At 36.9% G+C, this 25279-nt stretch overlaps 1 non-coding gene and 1 pseudogene across 1 annotated transcript; both read right to left on the bottom strand.

Annotated features, from left to right (window-relative positions):
• Positions 1 to 6392: 6392 nt before the first annotated feature.
• On the bottom strand, positions 6393 to 7638 carry LOC113619249 (putative ATP-dependent RNA helicase DDX10 pseudogene; annotated as a pseudogene).
• A 5002-nt stretch (positions 7639 to 12640) lies between these two features.
• Positions 12641 to 12747, bottom strand: LOC113619313 (U6 spliceosomal RNA). Its single transcript, XR_003432346.1, has one exon. It is a non-coding gene; the product is annotated as a U6 spliceosomal RNA (small nuclear RNA).
• Between the last annotated feature and the right edge of the window lie 12532 nt (positions 12748 to 25279).

The raw sequence follows: 25279 nt of genomic DNA, 5'->3' as shown, positions 1-25279 counted from the left end.
AGAAATGGTGTTTTCTCAATTATAGATTTAGAATTAATATTCAAAACAGTATTTTTAAAATATATTTTCTATGGCATATCGATGTCAGGCTCAGGTTTTATTCACCATTTTATTGCAAGATCAAAACCATGAGAGATGCATAGAGATCACTCTATAAATTTTTGTTGAATTAATGACCAGATGAATAAATAATGTATCTCTGAAATGATGATTATATTGGTTATTGCTTTGCTTTGACTAAATTAATTTCACTAATCACTCCCCCCCCCCATTCTTTTAGTGAATGTCAAGGAAACCTTTTAAGTATTATGAAAGGAGTTTTCTGAATTGCCTCCCCAAAGCATGACAGCCATAATGACTAACAGAAATTTTCTCACCTGCTGAGCAAACTACCTCAGCAATCTGTGCAAAGTCAAATGCTATTACTGCCAAGATGGGATTTTGAATTCTACAAATCTTGGATCCTTCTTCCTAGAATATAACCAAAACAAGATTCATGAAACCAAGAAAAATGCTGCCAAGGCAATTACATTGTTGCTTTCCAATTCCTGACTGTTTTAGAAGGCAAATAGCATTGAGAACCAAATTCTGTCAAGAATTAATTATGGAATTAGGTGATAATGACAAAGATGACAGAGAATTTGAGCCAATTTGGAGAATTAACTGAAGAATTAAAACTACAGTAACATGGCAACAATTGAGAGGATTAATAGTACTTACAGTATAGCTTTTGCCCTGATTTCAGCACGAGTAAACGATGAAAATTCTGAAACTCCAAATATCAGTCTCAGACAGAGAGGTGAGAGAACTGACTTATTAGAAGCAATTCCCAAGATTGATAATAGTAGCTCACACTTATCTAATGTTTCTTGTACCGTGTTGCAATGATCTCATCCCTGCTCTGAGCATGTTATAAATACTGACCCTTTTATCCTTCCCAAAACCCTATAAGGCAAGTTCAATTATTACTTTGTTTCTTCCTAATATATATATATATATATATATATATATATATTTTTTTTTTTTTTTTTTTGTGGTCGCGGGCCTCTCACTGTTGTGGCCTCTCCCGTTGCGGAGCACAGGCTCTGGACGCGCAGGCTCAGCGGCCATGGCTCACGGGCCTAGCTGCTCCGTGGCATGTGAGATATTCCCGGACCGGGGCACGAACCCGTGTCCCCTGCATCGGCAGGCGGACTCTCAACCACTGCACCACCAGGGAAGCCCCCTAATATTTTTATGGATGAGGCAGACAGATCTTCTCAGCGTCAGAAACAAGATTTGAACCCAAGCTTTCTGGTTCTAGAGTTTTATGATTTTAACAACTGTGTTGAAAGAAAAGAATTTTACAACATTCCTTTTTGAAAAATATGCTCTCTTGACATTTTTATGCTTGGCTGTTCAGAGACAATAAATGAAATATTTTATGTATTATTTAGTTTCCAGAAAATATAGTCTTATTTTCAAACCCCTCTTCCTTCTATTATGACACTAGTTCTCCATTATTGAAAAGCCATCCTAGTCATCATTCATTTTTACTCCAAAATATAGTAATATTATTAGATTTACTGTCAATAAGGACCTGCTTACACCTGAAGTATTTGAGATACAAATGTGTACAACAGGATGTTGAATAAATTTCTGAGATTCCATGACTCTGACACTTAGCAGTTTCAGTGATATCTTTGACAGTGTGTTACTGGTGGGAATTCTTTTCAACTATACCATAAATATATTTGGAAAATATTCCTATGTTTTGTGATTTCAGTTTAGAGAGAGAACTGCTAAATGAAAACAGGAATTTAATGGATCAGGTTGACTTTTGAAAAAAGAATTAAAGAATATTACTCAGCTATAAAAAGGAATGAAATAGTTCCATTTGCAGAGACTTGGATGGACCTAGAGATTGCCATACAGAGTGAAGTAAGTTAGAAAGAGAAAAACAAATATTGTGTAATATTGCTTATACGTGGAATCTAGAAAAATGGTACAAATGAACTTATTGACAAAGCAGAAATAGAATCACAGAAGTAGAGAACAAACTTATGGTTACCAAGGGGGGAAAGGAGGATGGGACGAATTGGGAGATTGGGACTGACATATATACACTACTGTGTATAAAATACATAAGAAATGAGAACTTATTGTTTAGCACAGGGAACCCTACTCAATGATCTGTGTTGACCTAAATGGGAAGGAAATCTAAAAAACAGTGGATATATGTATAGGCATACTTGATTCACTCTGCTGTACTGCAGAAACTAATACAACATTGGAAAGCAACTATACGCCAATAAAAGTTAATAACAAATAAAAATTTTAAAAAGGAATTGAATATAAGACTAAAATCCACTTGTGTTACTATCTTGGCTCTCTTTGAATAGCAGAATTTCAGTTGTGTCCAGATAGTCTTGCCACAGTAAGAATCTTTATCCTCTTCTCAAGCCTTCTCAGACAGGCTGCTTGACCTAAAGAGTTGAAAAATCTCTTCCTTTTCCTTTTTGAATTAACCCAGAGGATAAAGCATGTGGGTTTATAAGCTTGTCATGACGTCTTAAATTTTGAACTTTGATAATTCTAGGCTTCATTCCAACCATAGTCTTGGCTCTTGGTTGTCTCCTACAGGTAAGATGTGCCATTTATGGATTCAGAGGAATCATTTTCCTTTCTACTAACAAGGATGTAAAATCTTGAAAACTTGACATGATTCTGGCATCTCTCAGCTGCAGTCAGTAATAAAATTCACCTGCAGGCTTAGTCCAGCCAAATTCCTGAACACTTAAGAACTTCTGATCAACAGAAACATTGGCATCTGGATCTTACCTTATGTCTCTTCTTTTGGCTGGATTTGTATATTCATTCTTTAGTTTCTGGGTACAATGCTCCACTGTCCCTATGGGATGAAAATCTTTCCTTGAGTCCTAGACTGCTTGCCTTTTGCCAGTTTAATCTCATGTTTTCAATGCTCATGGTCACTAGAATCTATGTGTGAATAGTTTAAGCTTAATGAGTATAAACACCTTAACTCTGCATTTCTAACCATGTGTCTTATCCATATAGTCCTTGATTACTGAAGGAAAGGCAATTCTCTTGTAAATAGAGTCTGGCTCCATATTTAATATTTGATTGCTGGTATCTCCTTCTACCCTACATCTGGGAAAGCTGATAAGAAAGCCTACTTTCTCTCTCCTTTGATGCCACTGGGAAGATCAAACCCCATAAGCTCCAGCTAGTGCATGGGAGTCCTCACCACAGCCTCATTCCCTAACCACCTTAAAACCCCAAGTTAGTCTCTTTTCTCTGTTCTCTCAAGCCCTTCTCACACCAGTTTCAGAACTCACCCCTGTTCTCCCAGAAAGTCTCTGTGTGACTAATAAACCTTTCATAACTTCTTGGTGCATATATGACATCATTAGGATTGACATCTGAACCAAATTTGGGGTGAGTGTTTATTCTGCTTCTTTTGAGTGACCAAAATTAGTTGTCATTCTTCTTGGGACTTTTCTCATTTTTTTATTTCTCTATATTTCCTGTAGCCTGATTCCTTTTGATTCTGATTTCATTTCTGAATCCTTTCAACTTTTTTTTTTTTCTGGAAAAAGAAGGCTTATCTACCTATTTCCTCACCCTCTTCATGGCCTTTTTTCTCTACTAGCTTGCGTTCTCTTAATCCTGGATCTGCCTAAGGATATCACTTCCTCTACAGGACTCAAAAATGGACAATATTCGTTTTACCAAACCCATTGTGGATAATCCCACCTGGCTTTTACCATTCCAATTATGCATCACCCCTTTTCCACAAACAAACTTGTACTGAAGAGTTCTATGCCTGGTTTAGATTTTCATTCTTTATCCTAGATATTTTCACCATATATCTAGGAAACATCAATAATTATGAACAAAATCCATCCAAGTAACCAGGTGCTAAATTCCTGGGCTTCCTCCATTTACTGGCTTCACCCATGCTCTGCTTCATTATTTTCTTCCTACACCATTTCATGACCCTTCTTTTATCAGGCAGACCAGCATAAAAGAAATCTTAATATCAAGCAAGATTACTCTCTGTCCAATAAATCTTGTCCTTCCAAGAATCTCACACCCTCACATTTACTAAACTTTCTAATTAAAGTCCTGAGGCCACCAATTCTTTGACCTCTCTTTTCTTCCATCTTAATGGAAGCTCAGCAATATTAAGTCAGTATCACACAGACAGTAACTAGACAATTCCTTGGTTTGCTTGGAAAATAAAGTTATTATGCATGGTCTTTCTCAACTTTCCTCCCCTCTGTCTGCTCCTCAACTTCATTACTATCTATACTTACTTCCTTTTCTGTAATTCCAAAGAATGAGATCCCTCTTCCTATTCTTAGGCAACCTCTGACTCTATCAATGTCTTTGACCTCATCAATCCCTGACTCTTTTGGAATCTTGTACCATCAGTGAGCCACACTCTAGCTTTTCTATCTTCAACCAGTTTTTAGCCTAAGTATCTCATCCTTGAATCACGTTACTCCCAAGCTCTTATCCTTCTCAAGCCATTCTAATCCACGATTTCAAAATAATCAGCAACAGTCTCTATCTCCATTTTCTCACCTCTCCTTCCCCCCAAAATAAATCATAAAAATCTATGTAAATTTTTGGCTAACATGGTACCAATAACATCAATTCTCAAATGCAATGGATATTTTCTATTATTTTCTTCCTTAACCTTTATTCTGTATTTAATTGGCAATTCCTTTCATCTTGAAATGCTGTTTCTCTTTGATTCTGTAACATCATTCTCTCCTGCCCTCTTCATACCTTTGAAGATACCTTTCTGGTCTTGTCTACCCCCTCCTTTTCCTCTACCCATTATGCTCTTATTACTCATATGTTTTCCCATGACAAGGGCATCCAGTTACATAGTTTCATGCTAATCACACTCATATGGATTGCTCAAGTCACCTTCATATATCTACATTAAATTCTGCTCAACTCCTTCACCTGAATATGCCCCAAGCTCTATATATTGATTATGTGCCAATTAAATCTCCACTTAATTCTGTACCATTTGAGTTGCTCGACTCTGTCATCTCTCGAGAACTTAGCTGTCGTTTTCTCTTTTCTTTTACCTTCATCCACCACTTTCAGTTATTTACCAAGTCCTAAATATTTCACATCCAATATATATATGAAATAAAGGCATATTTCACATTATGTGTATATTATATCCATTTATATCTGTCTATATCTATCTGTCTGTCTATCACTCCTCTGCTTTCATATCAATCTTTCTGCCCTAGTCACGTCCCCCAAATCTCAAAACTGGATTATTGCACTAATTCCCTAGCTAACCTCTCTGCTGTCATTCTTCACTCTTTGGATTATGCTGGTTTCAGTGTTCTGTAAATACAAACCCAACTGTGACAATTCTATTGAAAATCCTACCTTTACTCCACATTTTCTAAATATGGTTTACCAGGCATTGTAAGGTTTGGACCTACTCATGCAGACTTACTTCCTGCTATCTTCCTTTATACCTTTCATACTCCAGCAGCAATGAATTGCTTATATTTTCTCTATACCTCAATCCCTCCCCAATATATCACACTGCTTTTGCTTATGTTTATCTTTGCCTAGCTATCCCTTCCTAGGCATAGGCCTCCTCCTTCCTCCACTCCTCTAGTCTACCTGGAAAACTTCTACCTCTACTTATCTTTTAAGATTCAGATTAGAGGTCACTCTTTCCAAAGTCTTTGCTCTGACCTCTCTAGGCTGCATTATGTGTCCCTCTTCTGTATGTCTTTTACTTATTAGACTCTATACCATGTTTTTTGCCTATCTTTACCATTAGATTATGATATCCTTTAGGGCACAGGCTATGTCTCATAAATCGTTGTTACTCCAGCACCTAGCAAAGTTCCTGACACATGGCCAATAAACTTTTATTGCATGGGGAGTCTTCAAGCCATAAAATGATTCACAGGAGAATTAATGTAGAAGTAACATGGTCTGAGCACTCCTTTGGGAATCAGTACTCTGTGTGATGTTGGTGAGGTCACTTAACCTTTCTGTGTCTCTATTCTTTCAGCCAAAAAGAGACCACCTATATATTAAGATTCTTTTTCAGCTCCATATTTCTATGAAATGTGTACTCTTCATGCTACACTTACATTTTTGATTATAGAAATTTAACAACTCCCTTGAGATATTTTCAGACTTTACACACAGTAACTACACTGAAGTTAGGAAGTTATTTTGAACCAAGTCATTTATACAGATAAAGTTCCCTAGGAAAGTAATATAAGTAAATGTGAATTGAATAAATAATAAATTTTTGTGACTTAAAAAAATTTCTTGACAATATTATATATGCAGTGGAAGTACTAAACATATACATATATGTGTATACTTATTCAATACATTCTATATATAAAATCATACATATAAGCCATACATATTTCTCTCCAGTAATTTTTTTTTGCTTCTGTAGCTATGGTCACTTTTTTCTTGACACTGGATTTAGAAGGTTCTTCCTTCTGTAATGTTTTATTCTCTTTAAGGTCCAACCCAAGCACATTTCACCTTAAAGAAATCAGCATCGAGTCCTTCTTCCTCCTCCTCCTCATTTCCATCCAAGAACTGCATAGAAATATCCTTGATCTTCTGTACCTCATCAGTGTTAGAGACCAATTGAGCTTGAGATCCTTTTGCTTTTCCCAATTTCTTTTTCCTTTTTTATTCATCTTCTTTTTTTCTTCTTCATGATTAATGCAATTAACCAGTCTCTACTCTGCCCCTTCTGGTCTTTTCCCACCTTTTTGAAGGATGAACATTTTCTCATTGAAGTAAGCTCTAAATTCTTCCACCTCATCATTGGTGAGGGAGGGAGCTCTTGGCTCAATTACTTTATTATCTTGACTTACTACCAGTTCTTTGGTGGGTTGTTTCTGAATTTTCTGAAGAAATTTTACCCATGGTGACACAGCAAGACTAAGAGACAGGCACATTCAGGCATAGGTAACATGCCCACGTTAAATACATTTTATCCTTCATTAGATATACTGAATGTATGCAGAGAACAAAACACCTTTGAGCTCTTTCTTTTGAATCTTGGGGCTAAAAAAATTCCATTATTTTTCTGGATGTCTAAAAGGTTTATTCTGGATTTATTTTGATTTTCTTCATAGGCACTTTCTTGTGGAGAAGCTGCTGTACCACCTCTCTTCCTTCTGAGGGAAGCAAAATTAATAAAGTGTCACCATTCTCTTTGTACCTACAAGTTTTATGTGTTGGTGTCCTATGGACAAACCCAAGAACCCAATTCACAGCCAGGAATCCATCCCCCTGGCTGTAATATCAGCGGCAAAGAGTATTGCAGATCTCTTGAAGGCAAATTCATTATAGTAACTTCCATTCTCCTCACTGCTGCTGTCACACATGGAGGGCAAGGATAGAAATATCAGGAAGACCAATAGCTGGCAGATCTTGTTACAAATACTAAACTTCTTTGCAACTGAAGAAAAATGTAATGTGCTTCTTATTTAGGTGGCTTCTCAAAAAGGAATATATCCCACTTCTTTCTTACTGCAGCTCACAATCTACGTAATTCTGTTTCAAAGTGACAGGGGTGATGTATTTTGCTTTTTCATGAACTTTATATATATATATATATATATATATATATATATATATATATATAAACATACATGTATGATTTTTGTCAAAAAAGTGTAAAACATAATCTAATATCTACAAGGTTTTATTTTTTTGGGGGGGTTGGGTGGAGGGAGTATGAATACTTCAGATAAGCTATGTGTTAAAACCAAACCATTCTTCCTTAAACCAACATTTTGTTTTTAGAATCTACTGAATTCCAAGACTTTTATTATATGCAGTGGGAAGTCCAATCATCAATAACAATTATATCACAATTATCAATTTAATTCTATTTTCATTCTACTAAATACTTAGTTTATGTGTCTGGGGAATTTCTTACTCATCTCTCTATGTTCCTGGTAGAATATAAGTTCTGGAAATTCACCATTTGAATTAAGATTCTGGCCCTGCATATCCCACCCGTGTGGCCTGAGGCAAGATATTTGAATTTCCTGTGGCTTAGATTCCTCTTCCATAAAGAGGAGAGAAATATCAGAGAACCTACCCATATATTGGATTAGGCAGATCCCCAAAGCACACTCTGGAAGAGCCCATGTAATCATAACCCAGGAGAATGCGTAAGCTACAGTGGTTATAAAAGGGGATTTCAAAGTGGAAAATGAATTCAGTACTGGATATTCTGTGAAGTAGCATGGAAAGAGTTTTGAACTTGGGTCAGGTTATTTTTTGCTAATCTTTCTCATTTTAATAAATGTGTTTCTTTTCTTTCACCACTTCTCAGTTCCACCTCCTGTGGAACTGGAGGTGCCCTCTTGAAGGCCTCTCCCGTTGCGGAGCACAGGCTCTGGATGCGCAGGCTCAGCGGCCATGGCTCACGGGCCCAGCCGCTCCGCGGCATATGGGATCTTCTCCGACCAGGGCACAAACCCGTGTCCCCTGCATCAGCAGGCGGACTCTCAACCACTGCTCCACCAGGGAAGCCCCTAAAACCTTATTTTGATACACATTGTCTCACTTAAATTTCACAGTTACTAGTGACTTGCACGTAAATTTTCTCATTTAAATAAAAAAAAGGGAAATAAAGCTGATTGGCTTGTGCAAAGTTACACAGCTAATCTTGCTAGAAATCATGTGACCAAACTAGATCCTGCAGATGATGCAGGACAGAGACCCAGTTTCTTTGTACTGATCAGGGCTCAATCTGCAGAGCAAATATAAGGGAGAGCTATTCATTCAATAAATACCTAATAGATACCCAGCAAGCACCAGGCATTGATTTAGGGGTTGAGGATAAAGCACAGACTAATACAAGCTACAGTTCTGTCTTTGTGGAGCTAACCTTCTAGATGGGAAAAGCAGAAAATAAACAAAATAATGAGCAAAATATGTTACATGTTATTCTGGACTCAGAATAAAAATAAAGTAGGTATGGGGGATAAAGAGTACCCATGTGCTATTTTCGAATGGTTAGAGAAATCCTCACTAGAATGATAACATTTAATTAAAGCCCTGTAGAAGAAGGACAAGGGTGCCCTGAGATCTCAGAGAAGGGCTTTCCAAGTAAAGGTAATTATAGTAAAAGGCCCCTTGATAAAGCAGATGTGGGAACTCCAAAGTTGCTTCTCCTCCACTGAGCCCTCTTCTACCTCTCTGGGGATGGTAGGTACTTTAGGGTCTGAAAAACATTAATATAGTCCATTCCCCTCAGTTTAATGATTGAAAACAGAGTTTCAGGGAGTTTAAATGATTTACCCAAGAACAAAAAAATTTTTAATGGCAAAAAAAGAACAAGGAGCCCAGTTCTGTGCATTTTTGTAACATATGCTCCCATTTACTTCCTACATTGTTCCTACAATATTAACATCTGAAGGGTCTCCTATCTCCCACTCAAATTCTGAACCAGTTAAGAGATATATGAAGAAGTTTATCCTGTGGAGATAAAAATATAACTCATATAATTGATGGAGAGCACAGCTCACTGTGTGATAACAAAAGGCAGCTCCCCAGGATCAGGGCTCACCTTGTCACAGGTAGCACTGCTTCCTCCACGTGGAAGGAGCCTTTACCAATAAACTTAACCACTGGGGACAAAAACGGGCCAGAATACAAGCTTCTTGGAGGCCAGATTAAAACTGAATGGGTAATAGGTTGAGCTCTACCTACCTAGTTTCTACTCCCTAAATTTCTAGATTACTATCTTCCAGGGAAGTGAGAGGTCAGTAAGAGTCCAGTGCTACCTTAATATAAGACTCTTGTTGTAAAATGAAACATCGGGAGAATGGGTTTAGTGACTCCCCCTAATGGTATAAGGGGCACAGGTCTGATGAGATCACACATCATAACATATGGTTTTATTTTGTTTAAACTTCTGGTTTTAATTTTTGATTTGTGTATTATTCTATGAAGAATAACATTCTCATGAACGTATCTCAATATTTGAGTACATATCAAATTTATAAATATTATATATTTCCTTGTGGCTTTGTAATTTATAGATGAACTTACTTATTTCTGAAACTGAAAGTTACTGTAGTGAGATGTTATGTGAGGCAAAACCAAATGGGGATAAATCTTGAAACAGCATTTTCCCCTATCACCCTGAAAGAGCAGAGTAGAAGTAATTGTCATATCTTTAAAACAGGAGATATCCCAAGAACAGGGTGGAAGTTGGAGTCTTAGAATCAGTGAGACCTTGCAGGACTTATGAGAATCAAATAAAGAAGCTGTGAATAGACAATTGATGAAGGAAGCTTGTGGTAAAGAGGGGCTTGAAACACATACCCTCCAGGTAATAATATTTACCTAAGTAAATTCCAATACATTTTGAATCTCTGATTAAAAGAGGATTACTAGGGCTTCCCTGGTGGCGCAGTGGTTGAGAGTCCGCCTGCTGGTGCAGGGGGCACGGATTCATGCCCCGGTCCGGGAAGATCCCACATGCTCACGGCTAGGCCCGTGAGCCATGGCCGCTGAGCCTGAGCATCTGGAGCCTGTGCTCCACAACGGGAGAAGCCACAACAGTGAAAGGCCCGCGTACCGCAACAAACAAACAAACAAAAAAGAGGATTACTAGATATTTAATTTAAAATAAATATTCAATTTAATTCAAAAACAAGTTTAGCACTTGGCAGCATCAATTTCAAGAGCAACCATTGAAAAGTCAAGGTACTCTGGAGGTTACAAAAACCATCTTTCTGTGTATATAATTATAATATATGGTTTCAAGAGCTAAGAGTTCAAAATTACTATAAAAATTAATATAAATCCTAGCTTCAATCCCCAAAAGAGAAAATTGCATATTCCTTCCCATTATTCTCTACTTTTCTTTGAATCTCAGATCTAACTTCTATCACTGGGATGTAGATCACTCTGGTGAAAGTCCTGCCTCCACTGTTGTTGATATTGTCACTAACTTCAACCCATCTTCTGATTCTCAGCTTAAATATCACCTCTGCAAGGAGCTCTCCCATGATCTTCAAATGATAATGAGTTCCCCCGGTTGTGTCTCTCATACTACTCTAAGATTCCTCCTGTCCCTTTTTATAACAGCCTCACTCTTGCTCATTTGGTCAATCAAAAATGTTTATTGAGCATATATTACATGTCAGGCATTTTTCTAGGCTCTGGATATACAATGGTGAGGAAGACAGGCTAGATTCCTGCTCTTATGGAGTACACATTCCATGCCACCAGGAATCTTAGTGGCTTTTCTTTTTTTTTCCTACTGATGTTTGCTAAATGTCTATAATAGCTGTTGATATATGTATGTGCTCAATAAATATTTATTGAATACATGAGTGAATAAATAAATGTAAATTATGGGGAATAAATAAATAAATATATAAGATATTGATTAATGTTTTGCAGAGAATTCATACTGGATGAAAAAATTGATAGTGGATGACTTGTCCTAGATTGGTTGTTCATGGAAGACTTCTCTGAGGTTTTAACATTGAAGTTGAGACATGCCTGATAGAAAGAAATCTGTTTTACATGATTTACGTAGTCAAAAATGACCGTGCTTTGAAAAGTTCAAGCAGTGGGGAGAGGCCTAGAGTTTGAGAAACCTCAGAGGGAGAGAATGAGAGTGAGGGAGAGGGGATGAGAAAGAGGGTTGGGGGAAAGAGGGGAAGAAGGAATGAAAAAGAGAGAGAGGCAGGGAGAGGAAAAAAGAGGAGAGGAGAGGAGAGGAATGAAGAGAAGAGAGGAGAGGAGAGGAGAAGACAGGAGAGGAGAGGAGAAGAGAAGAAAGGAGAGGAGATGAGAGGAGAAGAAGGGAGAGGAGAAGAGAGGAGAAGAAGGGAGAGAAGAGGAGAGGAGAGCTGGCAAGATGAACCAAGGCAACAAGCATGAGAGATGAAGCCATTTGGAAGTGGATCTTCCAGCCATAACTATCACCATGTGCATCAGAGATGAACCACCCAAATTCCTTTCCCACAAAATTGAGAGTAAAGGTAAAATGGCTGTTTAAGTCCCTGTGTCCTAGAGTTGTATCACAGCAACAAATAATTGAAATGTGCCTTTCACAGTCACTGTAGCATCCACAAAGCTCAACTACCAGCCCACACTAGGTGAGGAAAAAAAAAATGGAGGAATCACATCACTAGCTCTTCTTAGACTCGAGTTTTTACTTATTTATTTATTTTATTGGAGTATAGCTGTTTTACAATATTGTGTTAGTTTATACTGTACAGCAAAGTGAATTAGCTGTATGTATACATATATCCCCTCTTTTGTGGATGTTCTTCTCATTTAGGTCACCACAGAGCACTGACTAGAGTTTCCTGAGCTATGCAGTAGGTTCCCATTAGTTATCTATTTTATACATAGTATCAAGAGTGTATATATGTCAATTCCCATCTCCCAATTCATCCCACCACCCCCTTTCCCCCTTGGTATCCATATGTTGGTTCTGTATGTCTGTGTCTCTATTTCTGCTTTGTAAATAAGATCATCTATACCAATTTTTTTCAGGTTCCACATACATGCGTTAATATACAATATTTGTTTTTCTCCTTGTGACTTACTTCACTCGTATGACAGTAAAAATATGGAATGCTTCACAAATTTGCATGTCATCCTTGCACAGGGACCATGTTAATCTTCTCTGTATTGTTCCAATTTTAGTGTATGTGTTGCCAAAGGGAGCACGACTCTGAGTTTTAGTGTCTTTACATGTGGAGTAAGGGTGCTATATAATTTTCAGAATGTTTAAGAGAAGTAAATCAGGTAATATATGTAATATGTTTAATACTGTGCTTGCACACTGTAGCTACAGAAGTAGTAGAAATATGTTGTTCATTTCATTCACTGTTTATTCCCAGTGCCTAAACCATCACCTATTAGACAGAGTCCTCATTAACATTTTTTTAATGAATAAGAAAATGAATGCATAAAGCAATCTATTAGACACTGTTTAGGTGACTAGGATCATAAAGAATAACAGCTCACTATTTTATAGTGGCTATAGATATGCTGTCTGTTCTAATACAATAATATAAGTACCATAGTAATGGTCTGTGCAAGGGTTTATAAGAGCCAAGAATGGAGCATCAGATTTTGCCTGGAGAGAGAAAGTCAGGAAATATTTTACTAATGTAAGGACTTCTGTTAGCTCTGAGTCTTAGAGCATGCCAAATTGATCATTATGAAAACATGAAGTCAATTCATTCCTAACAAAGAAATTTTGTCTTTAAAAAAATAGACCAAACTGAGACTAATATATGACATATCAAGACACAAGTCTGGCACTCTTAGACTCTCATTTTACGAAAGTTACTCTAGATCATTGTGAAGAATGGATTGGAAAGCTTGAGATGGAGGCATCTAAGATGCTGGTGCTGTTACCTCTCCTAATACCAAGGAGAGAAATAATGCTGACGTGAACTAAAGCAGTGACATATGATCAGTGAGTAAAGAAAAATTACGGAGAAATTTAATAGGGTTAATTTACTGGACCCGGTTGACTGATTATATGTGGAATTTGAGGAAAACAGTGGAGTCGAGATTCATTTAGATTTTTGTAACTGAGAACAACATGATACAGTCAACAAAAATTTTCAGTACAATTTTGGATACTGTAGCAATTGAATATGGCCTTTCATAATAGTTCATAACAAATAACCTCAAAATCCCAGTGACTAATGAAACAAACTTTTTTTTTTTGCTCATATGACTACATGTCTGCAAGGGATGAGCTGCAGGGTGTGGGTGGAGCTCAGGTCTGTTCCATATGTCATTCACTCTCTTCAGACCAGAGGCTCGCTGGAGCACATATGTCTCATGGAAAGTCCAGGAACCAGGAAAATAATCAGAAACATGCAGGGCCTCTTAAGGTGTAGGTACATATCCCCCATACTGCCAATCCCATCCACATGCCATCAGTGAAAGTAAGTAAAATGGCCAAGTCCAACATCAACAGGACAGCAACACACATTCTGTCACACCAGGAAGTACTACATAGTCATATGACAAAGGACATGGATACACAATTCTAATATAGGGAATCAAGTGAGGAGTTGGGAACAATGACCCAATGACCATGATAGTCATGTCAGTGCATCAAGTAAGTATATCCATGAATAGAGCTGAAAAGAGAAACATTAGAGATGTCCACACTGAGTATCTTTCTTGCCACAAAGCTTCTTTACCCTCACTTCACAGTACTTTGAAATCATTGCTTTATGGGGCTTTCTATACTAAGTTAGTTGTTTTTTAAATCACATTTGCCTAATTTTTGTACTACTCCATGTAAAGAAAAATGCCATAATAAAAATCAAGCCAACCTTCTCCAATAACAACAAGAGATGAACAATGGCACTTGTAGATGAATGTTGATACTCATAGTCTCAAAGATTATTCCCCAAGAATGACCTATTCCTTGGAAACTAAATACCACTTAGGCATCAAGGTACTGCTGTCTTCTTAAGGCCCAAATTTGGACTCATAATTGTTCTCTTACTAACTGCAAACTTGACCAGTACTATGAGGAAGAAGGAAGACAAGGCTTTGCCTAAGGGTTCAGGAATGAAAAAAGGTAAATAGTTCAAGATAGTATCAAGATAAGTTTAACTCCTCTTCACTTCATGATCCAGACAGGGACTGTTTTACCTGGTTCATATATCATGCTCTACACCTCTATAACTACCTTTTCTGGTGGTTATACAGGAGTACTTGAGATTCTGCCAAAACCAGTTGAAATTCATATCCAAGAGAAGGGAACCCAGAAGTTCTTGATCAAACCATTGTGGTAGGCAGAATTAGGATTCCCCAAAGATGTTTGTATCCTAATTCCTAGATCCTCTGAATATGTTGGGTTACAAGGCAGTGGACAATTAAGTTGCAAATGTAATTAATTTTACTAATCTTTACTTACTTAAAGATCAAGATATTATCCTGTATTATCTAGGTGGGCTCAAGGTAATCACAAGAAGATTCTTTAAAATAAAAGAGAGAGGCAGAAGAAGAAATCAGAGTCAGAGAGAGATTTTAATATACTGTGTTGTTGGCTTTGAAGTTGGAGGAAGTGGCCACAAAGTAAGAAAGGCAGCCGTCTCTAGATTGGAAAAGCAAGGACCAGATATCCCTTAAAACTTTCAGAAGAAGTGCAGCCCTGCTGACACCTTGATTTTAACTGACTAAGACCCATTTCTGACATTGTACTTCTAGAACAGTTAAGATAATCAATTTCTGGTTTTTTAGGCCACAAAATTTGTGGTAATTTGTTACAACAACAATAGAAAGTGAATGAAGTCCCATATCTTTTGCTGATGATTGATACCAGAAATACCAAACCCCTTTAAAGAAAGAGCTCTTCGGGCTTCCCTGGTGGCGCAGTGGTTGAGAGTCCACCTGCTGATGCAGGGGACGTGGGTTCGTGCCCCGGTCCGGGAGGATCCCACATGGCGCGGAGCGGCTGGACCCGTGAGCCATGGCCGCTGAGCCTGCGCGTCCAGAGCCTGTGCTCTGCAACGGGAGAGGCCACAACAGTGAGAGGCCCGCGTACCGCGGAAAAAAAAAAAAAAAAAAAAGACGAACTCTTCAACAGGGGATTAAATTTATCTGATGGATAACCATACCAAAATGCAGTAAGATCATTGTCTTCCCATAAAAGACAAAGCCAGCAAATTAATATGATTTTCCCCCTTTAAACCATTTACCATCTATTCTTTAAGAATAGCTTCAAAAATACTGACATTCTGAGGCAAAACAACAAAAATGACACCACTTTACTGACTATGTCTTGGAAATATGGTTTTCTTCCCCTTCAGTAGGGAGAGAGGATCTACTAGGGAGGAAAATTCAATTTTCTTCAAATAAGTCACAAATTTAATTTACCCTTTGGGATTGTAAACTACCCATATAGGTAATAAATAAATAAATAAATAAATAAATACCTCTTTGTATGTATCACAGTCCCAGATTTATGCTTTATGCATAATAAAAAATATTTATGCCTTGCTACCTCAATACCATAACATTCTTATCTCATTCAGTTGTCAGTGAGCTCAGATTAATGACCATTTCATTTCTGACTCTCTAGAGTCTAACAAACATGCCTGGCATATAATTCCCACTGCACCATCATTGTTGGATTCATTAATTAACCTTAAGTGCTTGTTGAATTGATCCATAACACTTCATAATTTATAAAAAGGTCTGAGGATGAGATTTTTGCAGATCTGATCCCTTTTAGATGTAGTTCATGCATAATGGGCAAGCCTAGGATAAGTTAGTAATATTAACATATTCACCATGTTAAATTGCTGAGACTATAAAAGATAATTACTGAAGGGAGAAAAATATCTGTAGGCACAGTTTTAAGAACAGAATGATTTCTCCTAAAATGTATTAAAATTGCTTGGCAGTAACAGTGTACATTGAGCATTTGATTATTTTTAACTGTTTTCATTTTTGTTCATTTTCTCTGTGCAGTATTCTTAAATAACTTCCACCAATATTTTTTTCTTTCTTTAGATCTTTAGATCTATGAAATGTAAATGAATTTAATCAATATGCTCAGAGGACTAATTAGTTATAATATCTTCAGGACATTCAAAACTAAAAATAGTGCAGTTAAAAAAGTGAATATGCTATAAGTGATATTCCAGAAGTGTTATTAAAGGAAATAAAAGCTGTTTAAAATAAACAGACATTTTTGGCAATTGAATACACATGGGTTTCATCTTATGTTACTATTTGGTTTGACTAAGTTAAATTGTCCAAGTAAAATAATGACTTAGCTGTTATAATGCCTCCCAAGTTCTCATCTGCTATTTCTAGTCCTTGAATGTTTCAAGATCTATAAGACTTACAGAACTCACAGTAAGATACTGTATGCAAAAGGCAAGTAATGGTGGCCTAGAAAACACAGAACTGGACTCATATCTATGAATAATTTTATTTGGCTTAAAAATTTACATAAAGTGAATGCAATTAAATTATTTTAGATTAAACCAAGAACATTTCTGACTTTATAAGATGAATACTGCTCCACACTCTGTCAGTGTACGGTCCCACAAAATGAGATAAAAATAAGACATTCAAATCTTTAGGAACGAGAGATACGTATCCTCTGTGCTCATATACAACACGTGAACAAACCAAGGATTTCAGTAGCAAAGACATGTGCTGGTCTTTTCTTTTTAACTTGACGTTGCAGCTGTCCAGCACCCAGTCGCTCACAATCTCTCACAGCAGGATCCAAACAGCTGGGACTTAAGGGAGAGGGCAGCAGGTTTAACCACACAGAGGCCACGATTTAGGAAGAGAAGGTGATCTATAGATATTCGCAGTGACTGAGACCTGGGAATGTAATTAGATGTGGCACCACATCAGCTGCAAAAACAGCAGTGAAATATGAAATGGAGAATGATACTAATGTCATTGGACAGTACTCATGTTGGTATTCCTCAGATTTTGCTTAAATCATGTAGAGCATGTTAGTATAAAGGCATGAGATGGAACTCATTCTGTGTGTGTATGTGTGTCTGCGGGGTGTGTGTGTGTGTGTGTGTGTGTGTGTGTGTGCGCACACGTGTATAATCATTTTGGCTCTTGCCTATATCACTTAGAAATTTAGGCAGGTATTTTAACTTCTCTGCATCTCATGAGAACACTGAAAACTAATTCTCAGAGTTTTATTTTGCCAGAATCTGGAAAGATTTTCTAATTATAGCAGTGACTTAAGAAGCACAGCTGGTTTCCAATGCATTGTTTGCCATCAGAAATGGAGTAAACCCACTGGGCTAAAAGGAGGGGAGGAGGTGCTATTTTTCCTTCATTTTCTGCCCTTGTCTCAGAGACTGAAGAACTGGATATACTTTGTGAGAAGGATAGAATACAGCATTCTTCCTTCCCTTTAATACTTCTCATTCTAAGAATATTTAGTGACTTCCACTTACAAAATCAGGATAAGAAGGAAAATGAGAGGTAGGAACTAACTGTGGCTCATTGGATCTTTGAAACATGCATTTCCAAAAGAAAAAAAAAAAAGATATAGGGAAGCAAAACCCAAAAGCATTCCAGAGTTAGTGCAAGCTGTGGAGTGTAACTTATAAAATTCATGTTTCTATGTGAACAAAATGAGGGAATGGGGGTAGAAAATGATCCCACTTTTATTTAGCATGGCTCCTTTAGTTAAATTTCTTATTGTTTTCCTAGGTTTTTTGAGATATAATGGACATATAACATTGTGTAAGTTTAAGGTGTACAATATGATGATTTGAAACATGTATATATTGAGTAATATTTACCACAATAAGGTTATTTAATGCATTCCTCACCTCATATAATTAACATTTTGTTGTTGTTATTTCATTTCCCTGGGATACATACCATCTGTAGGACTGTTGAATCATTTTGTAGTTTTACTTTTAAGATTTTGAGGAAACTCCATAGTGTTTTCCGTCTTGACTGTACTAATTTACATTACCACCAACAGGGCTCAGGTGTTCCCTTTTCTCCACAGCCTTGTGAATTTTTATTGTCACTTGTCTTTTCTAACTGGTGTAAAGTGATATTTCGTTGTGGTTTTGATTTGCATTTTCCTGAGATTAGTGATGTTTATCACCTTTTCATATACTTGTTGACAACTTGTATGACTTCTTTGGAAGAATGTCTATTCAGGTAACCTATCATTTTTTTTTTTTGCGGTACGCGGGCCTCTCACTGCCGTGGCCTCTCCCACTGCGGAGCACAGGCTCCGGACGCACAGGCTCAGCGGCCATGGCTCACGGGCCCAGCTGCTCCGTGGCATGTGGGAATCCTCCCAGACTGGGGCACGAACCCGTGTCCCCTGCACCAGCAGGTGGACTCTCAACCACTGCGCCACCAGGGAAGCCCACCTATCATTTTTTAATCCAATTATTTGATGAAATATTGAGTTATATGAGTTTCTTATATAATTTGTATATTAATCCCTTATCAGATGTATGATTTGTAAATATTTTCACACATTCCATAGGTTGCCTTGTCACATTGTTGTTTCTTTTGTTGTACTTATTAGTTTGATATAATCCTACTTGTTTATTTTAGCTTTTGTGGATTGAGCTTTTGGTGTCACATACAAAAGTTATTGCTAAGAACAATATCAAGGAGCTTTTTCCTTATGTTTTCTTATAAGAGTTTTATGGCTTCAGGTCTTATGTTTAAGTCCTTAATGTATTTTGAGTTAACTTTTGTGAATGGTGTAAGACAGTGGTCCAATTTCATACTTTTGCATGGGAATAATCAATTTTCCTCAAACCATTTATTAGAGACTATCCTTTCCCCATTGAGTAGTCTTGTCTCCCTTCTCAATATTTGTTCAGTATGTATGGATGGGTTTATTTCTAAAATCTGTTCTACTGGTCAATGTGTCTGTTTTTATGCCAGTACCATACTGTTTTGATTACTGCAGCTTTGTAATATAGTTTAAAATCAGAGTGTGTGCTGTCTCCAGCTTTATTCTTTCTCTGGATTGCTTTGGTTATTTGGGGTCTTTTGTGATTCCATAAAAATTTTAGTATTCTTTTTTCTATTTCTGTGAAAAATTACATTGGAATTTTTATAAAGATTGCATTGAATCTATAGATGGCTTGGGTATTATGTACATTTGAGCAATATTAATTCTTCTGACCCATGTACTTAGGATATCTTTTAATTTATTTGTGTCTCCTTCAGCTTGCTTCATCAGTGTCTTATAGGATTCAGTATACAGATCTTTCATTTCTTTGGTTAAATATATTCCTAAATTTTTATAGTTTTTTTATGCTAATGTAAATGAAACTATTATCTTTATATCTTTTTCAGATAGTTCATTGTTAGTGTATAGAAATGCATCTGACTTTTGTATTTTCATTTCATACCCAAAAACTTTACTGAATTTTTCTATTAGTTATTTGTGGAGTCTTCAGAATTTTCTACATCTATTATTGTTTCATTCTTCCTTCCCTTTTGGTGTGGTTATTCTCAGGGTTTTTTTGTCTCCCTCTGTTGCTTAAAATGGATATTTGGGCTCTGTAAGAACTATTTTCATTTATGGATAGCTGTGTCATTGTTGATCTTTGAGGAGAATGGAGACTGGGTTTTCTACTCTGCTATATTGGTGACATCAGATAAATTTCTTTTTGATAATGGCTATCAGATTTATCTTTGAAATTGAACTTTTCTGAAACTCTTAATCTGAGAAACAGCTTCTACCTAAAAGGCCAGTGGACAGTGAGTATGGCTGACAAATCCTATGCAGGAAACATGCTTCTCAGACATTTATGTATCTATGAATCACCTGTGGATCCAGCAAAAATATAAATCTTAAGACAAAGCTTGTGTGATGCATTTCTAATAAGCTTCTAAGTGCTTGTTGCTGGAGACATTCTTTGGTGGGGTAAGCAACATCAAATTAGTTGGACATTGTCTTAAGATGAATAAACAGGAGAAAAAGGGGAGAGAAGTGTATAACCAAAAATATAGAAGGACAAATGACATAAAACATGAGAAGTACCTTAATTAAATCAGAAAAAAAAGAGATAGGAAGTTTAAAAAGTTAGGAAGTTGGAAGAAGGAAGGAAGAGAAGGAGAGAAGAAGCAAGGAAGGGAGGGAAGGAGGAAGAAGAAGAAATGGAGGGAGGGAAGGAAAGAAGAGAGAAAGTAAAGAAAAATGACATAAAAAGGACCAATAAAAAATATAGTCTGGAAGAGCTAAAAGACAACCGAAAGAAAATTGTACCTTTCCTAAAGAGTGTTTAATTAAAGTTTGGAACTTGTTAAGATTCTAATCTAAAATATATAAATAAGCCCTTCACAATAAGGTGCTAAAATGAGGAAATGGGTTGACAATAGAGACAATAAAGTAGAAGAAATTAACATAAAACACTATTATAGAACAAACTTGTAGACTAGACACAGCAAGGAATAGGATGGACACAACTGAAAGTGAAGAAAACCAAAAATAAAGCAGGATGTGTGGCTGAATCTGCTTGGATTTGAAACCCAGCTCAACCACAAACTAAACACATGGCCTTAGTCAATTACCTAACATCCCTGAGCCTCCATTTCCTTGCTTGAACAGTGGCAACAAGAACAGCAACTTCTTCACTGGGTATTGTGGGAATGTTAAAATAGAGATTCCTGGAAACGTACTTAAAAGAGTAACTGGAATATTCAGTCAATTCCTGTCACTCCTTTACTGGTAATTTCCAATGTTTTCTCATATTCCTCAGAGTACAAAGCGAAGCCCCCCAAATGGTCTCCAAAGTCCTGTATGATCCAGTCACTGCTGCGCCTCTGCCCCTTTCCCTACTATAGTCATCCTTGCTCATTCTCCTTCAGCCATGCTGTTCTCCTTGCATATCCCGACTCAAAGCCTTTACACAGATTCTTCCCTCTTCCTGAAATGTGCTCCTCCTGTTACCTACACAGCTCCTTTGCTCATCTCCATGTCTTTACACATAGTTTATCTTTTCACTGTTGGCTACTCCCTCTAAAATCCACAATTTATCACCTATTTCTAAATTTACAGTCCTTCCCACCTTTGCCCCAACAGCACTTGCAGCTCCTGGACCTTGATTAGCATTGTCACACACACTGTGTTAGTACTTGTCTATCATCTGCCTCCCTCTCACTAGAATATAAAGTCTATGAGGTTGAGACTTTGGCTATTTGGGTCACTGCTGTGTCTCTGGCACCTAAACAGTATCTGAGACTCAATATATACTCGTTGAAAGAATGAATTTCATGCATCAAGTCAGTATTAAGATTTAAAATAAGGCCAAATTTTGTGACATACACATACATATAATCAAACACATAGTCATTTATTGCTGACGTAACTGATGCCTCTCACTTTACTAGATGTTATATACACATTATTTTTCTTATTTATAATGACAAATCTGAAGTACATTATTGTGCCCATTCTTCAGTTTTAGAAACTGTGCCTCTGAAAAATTAAATAATGTACACTCAGTCACACACATAACAATTCTTAAAACTGAATCTGTGTGATTCCAGCCCATTCTGCTCATCATACTTGGCCTGATACTGTATTTGCACTTAATCTAAAAATGAGTTAATACATCCACTCTGACTCCATAAATTGTCAATCCCATTCACACGAGTAATAGGCAGCCATTCAAAAATGAGCCTTGCTTAATTCCTGGCATTGTCTTTTGTTAGCAGAACTCTTGACTTGAGATTAACTGGTTATGGTTATGACAAGCTTGCTTTCATTAGAAATATCTGAACAATAAGAAAAGAAAACAAAAAGTTGGCTTACTTTGCATGTTTTTAGATATCAAGTACCTACTTTTTTTTTTTAAAGTGGTATGTTATAAAATAGCAATTGGCATTTTTACATAAATATCTAAAAGTAATAGTTCAGTAGAAAGGCATGTAAATTTGATCTAGTTTTTTCAGTTTATCAAAATTCTTAGGGTCTCCACTCTGATTTGATTTTGGTCCTTGTTCATTGATGTGACAGGTTTAATGATCACATGTCAGTATTCCAAGAGCCTCCTGTTTAACAGAAGAGCACTGTTCCCTGGAATACTCTAGTCCCCGCTCATCACCTGACCTTTCCCCTGGAAACATTCATCACCAGTGACACTGACTGATGAGCAGCATGATCTCCTGACCTCCAATTTATTCATGTTGATGGTCTTGACACTCTTCGCAGTCTCCCAGGCTCCACACAGCTGCCTAATATCATCAGTGGATTTTTACCTCCCAGAAATACTTTCTATTTCCTCACTGTACAGACAGTATTACTTTCTTCTCCATCCAGCATGAACTGTCACTTTTTTTTCACTGATTGCTTTTCAAAATGCTCAGATTTTCTCCCACCCCCACTGACATTTCTACGTCTCTCATTGAGTAACCTACAGTCTGTCCATCTTAGGGGGTCATTTTCTAAGGAAAGTATACTCTTCCTGGTAGAATATCCTCATCAGTTTGGTAAGAAATTCCTCATCAGTAATAAAGGGACAACTTGACCTAAGCATACCTCTCCCATCTTCAGATTACAGTAACCATTTTCATGACCTCACTTAATGACTACTATTATTAATTCCATGTCCCTTCCTTAAGAAGTTTCAGCAATTCATGCTGCTAACAAATATACTATCACTATTAATAGTAATAACTACCATTGTTTTTACTATTTTTCAAAAAAGAATAAATGAAGGAAGAAAGGAACACATTTAATATCAATATTTGTAATAATAAAATACCTTTCCTGAACACTTACAATGTGTTTGAAACTGTGGTCAGTAATAAGTATTACAGTATCCTCCACTTTTCAGAAAGTTCACTCTGTTTCACTTTTACAAGACCTACATTAGTACCTGTTTTCGCTAACAAAATAAATCCGAAGAGCATTTTCACTTTATGAAAAAAGGCGTAAAGCAAAACCAGCATCCAGCGTTTGCTTTGCAGTGAGTCCTTATAGAGGCAGCACATGTTCCAGTGGTGAGAGGGGCACCCCCAAGCTCTTTCCTGAGGAACTATACTCTGCTTCTCAGGATCAAGCTGCCACAGCTTTGAACTGTGTCTGTGAGCATCTGTGCTTTATCTCAATTTATTTTTTGCATGCATTAGCAAGACATGCCCTAAGGTAATTGCTTCTTCCTTTTATGCCATTTAAACTTCTGAAGTTTTCGTAGAAATGCTGTACTTTCAAATAGCAAGAGAAAACTGTATCTCATTTAACACTTCCATCAATTCTATGTGGTAAATGATATTACCATCCTTAATTTGAAAACAAGAAAACTGAGACACAGTAAAGTAATCAGTAGGTAAATAACATGCCCAATGTCACACTGCTGTTCATTGGCAGAACCAAGATTTTGTTAGATGATTCAATAATTATCTTGGATTAGCAAGTTTCATCAACCGAATTTGACTCAAAGAAAAAAATAGTTACGATGATGAGGATCGTGGTGATGATGGTGATGATGATGATGATGAAGAAATATTACTAATAAAATCTGTTATATTTGGTAGCAGACAATATTCTGTGTACTTTATATACAGATTCTTGCTTGTTTTAGTTCTTACAAGAGATAGTTATCATCATGACTACTCTATAGATCAGGTGATTGAAAATTGGAGAGGTGAAGTATTTTTCCTGAGATAATGGGAGTGATTCTTAACAATTTTGTTGGCCATATGAGTGTCCAGAGCATGAATCATTATATTGAGAAAAATATTTACCCACAGTAACAGCTGATGGGAAGTTTGATCAAAGTCTCTTTACAGGTAGGCATATAATATCCTCATCTTCCCCTTAAATGAACTGGAACTTTCTTTTTTTTTTTTCTTTTGCGGTACGCGGGCCTCTCACTGCTGTGGCCTCTTCCATCCCGGAGCACAGGCTCCGGATGCGCAGTCTCAGCGGCCATGCTCATGGGCCCAGCCACTCCACGGCATGTGGGATCTTCCCGTGCCGGGGCACGAACCCACGTCCCCTGCAACGGCAGGTGGACTCTCAACCACTGCGCCACCAGGGAAGCCCTGGAACTTTCTTGACAGCAAGTGTTCTGTGTTATCTGAGAATCTAGTCCATACACTGTCAAGAAATAGTTGTTGAATTAAAAGGACTGCAGGAAAGAAAGCTGAGAGAGGTTTAGGTGCTTGACCAGGCTCCCAGGGCTGGTTGGTAGATGAGCTGCGATCTAGTGCCCTGATTTGTATTGCAATGCTCTTACGTAGTCATCTTCTGATGCATTTACAGATGAAGAATTAAAATAAGAAATGGAAAATATGCTTGTATGGTAGGTTTTCAATGGTTAACAGAGGTCAAAATATGCTATCCTAATTTCCATTTCAGTCTTTATTTCTCAACTATTTATCTACAATTAATTATTGAACATAACATCTATCCTTTATTCATAAACATTTATTATTTTTCTATCTCTATTTTGTCTCCTCCTTCCAAGTGGTTTGTCACAGCTTATTAGTCATTTAAAAGATAAAAATGCATTCATGTATTTGTAAAAATCTAGTTCATTTATGTATAGGTCTTAAAGGACAATAAATCTTAGATGTATTGCATAATTTTGAAAAGACACTTTCCCCTTAAATATTTGTAAATATTTCTATTTGTAATAGGTGAAATAAATGAGTTTTTCAAGTATTAAAAAGATGCTTATACTTGCTTGTGTGATCACTGCTGATCACATTTGAAGCAGTATACTGATTGTTTTAC

This window comes from Aethalodelphis obliquidens, unplaced genomic scaffold (genome assembly GCF_003676395.1).
Source record: "Aethalodelphis obliquidens isolate GAN/ISIS:26980383/991018 unplaced genomic scaffold, ASM367639v1 scaffold6, whole genome shotgun sequence".
Classification (NCBI taxonomy): Eukaryota; Metazoa; Chordata; class Mammalia; order Artiodactyla; family Delphinidae; genus Aethalodelphis; species Aethalodelphis obliquidens.
The sequence above is the reverse complement of the archived record's forward strand: the minus strand, read 5'-3'. Positions and strand labels throughout refer to the sequence as shown.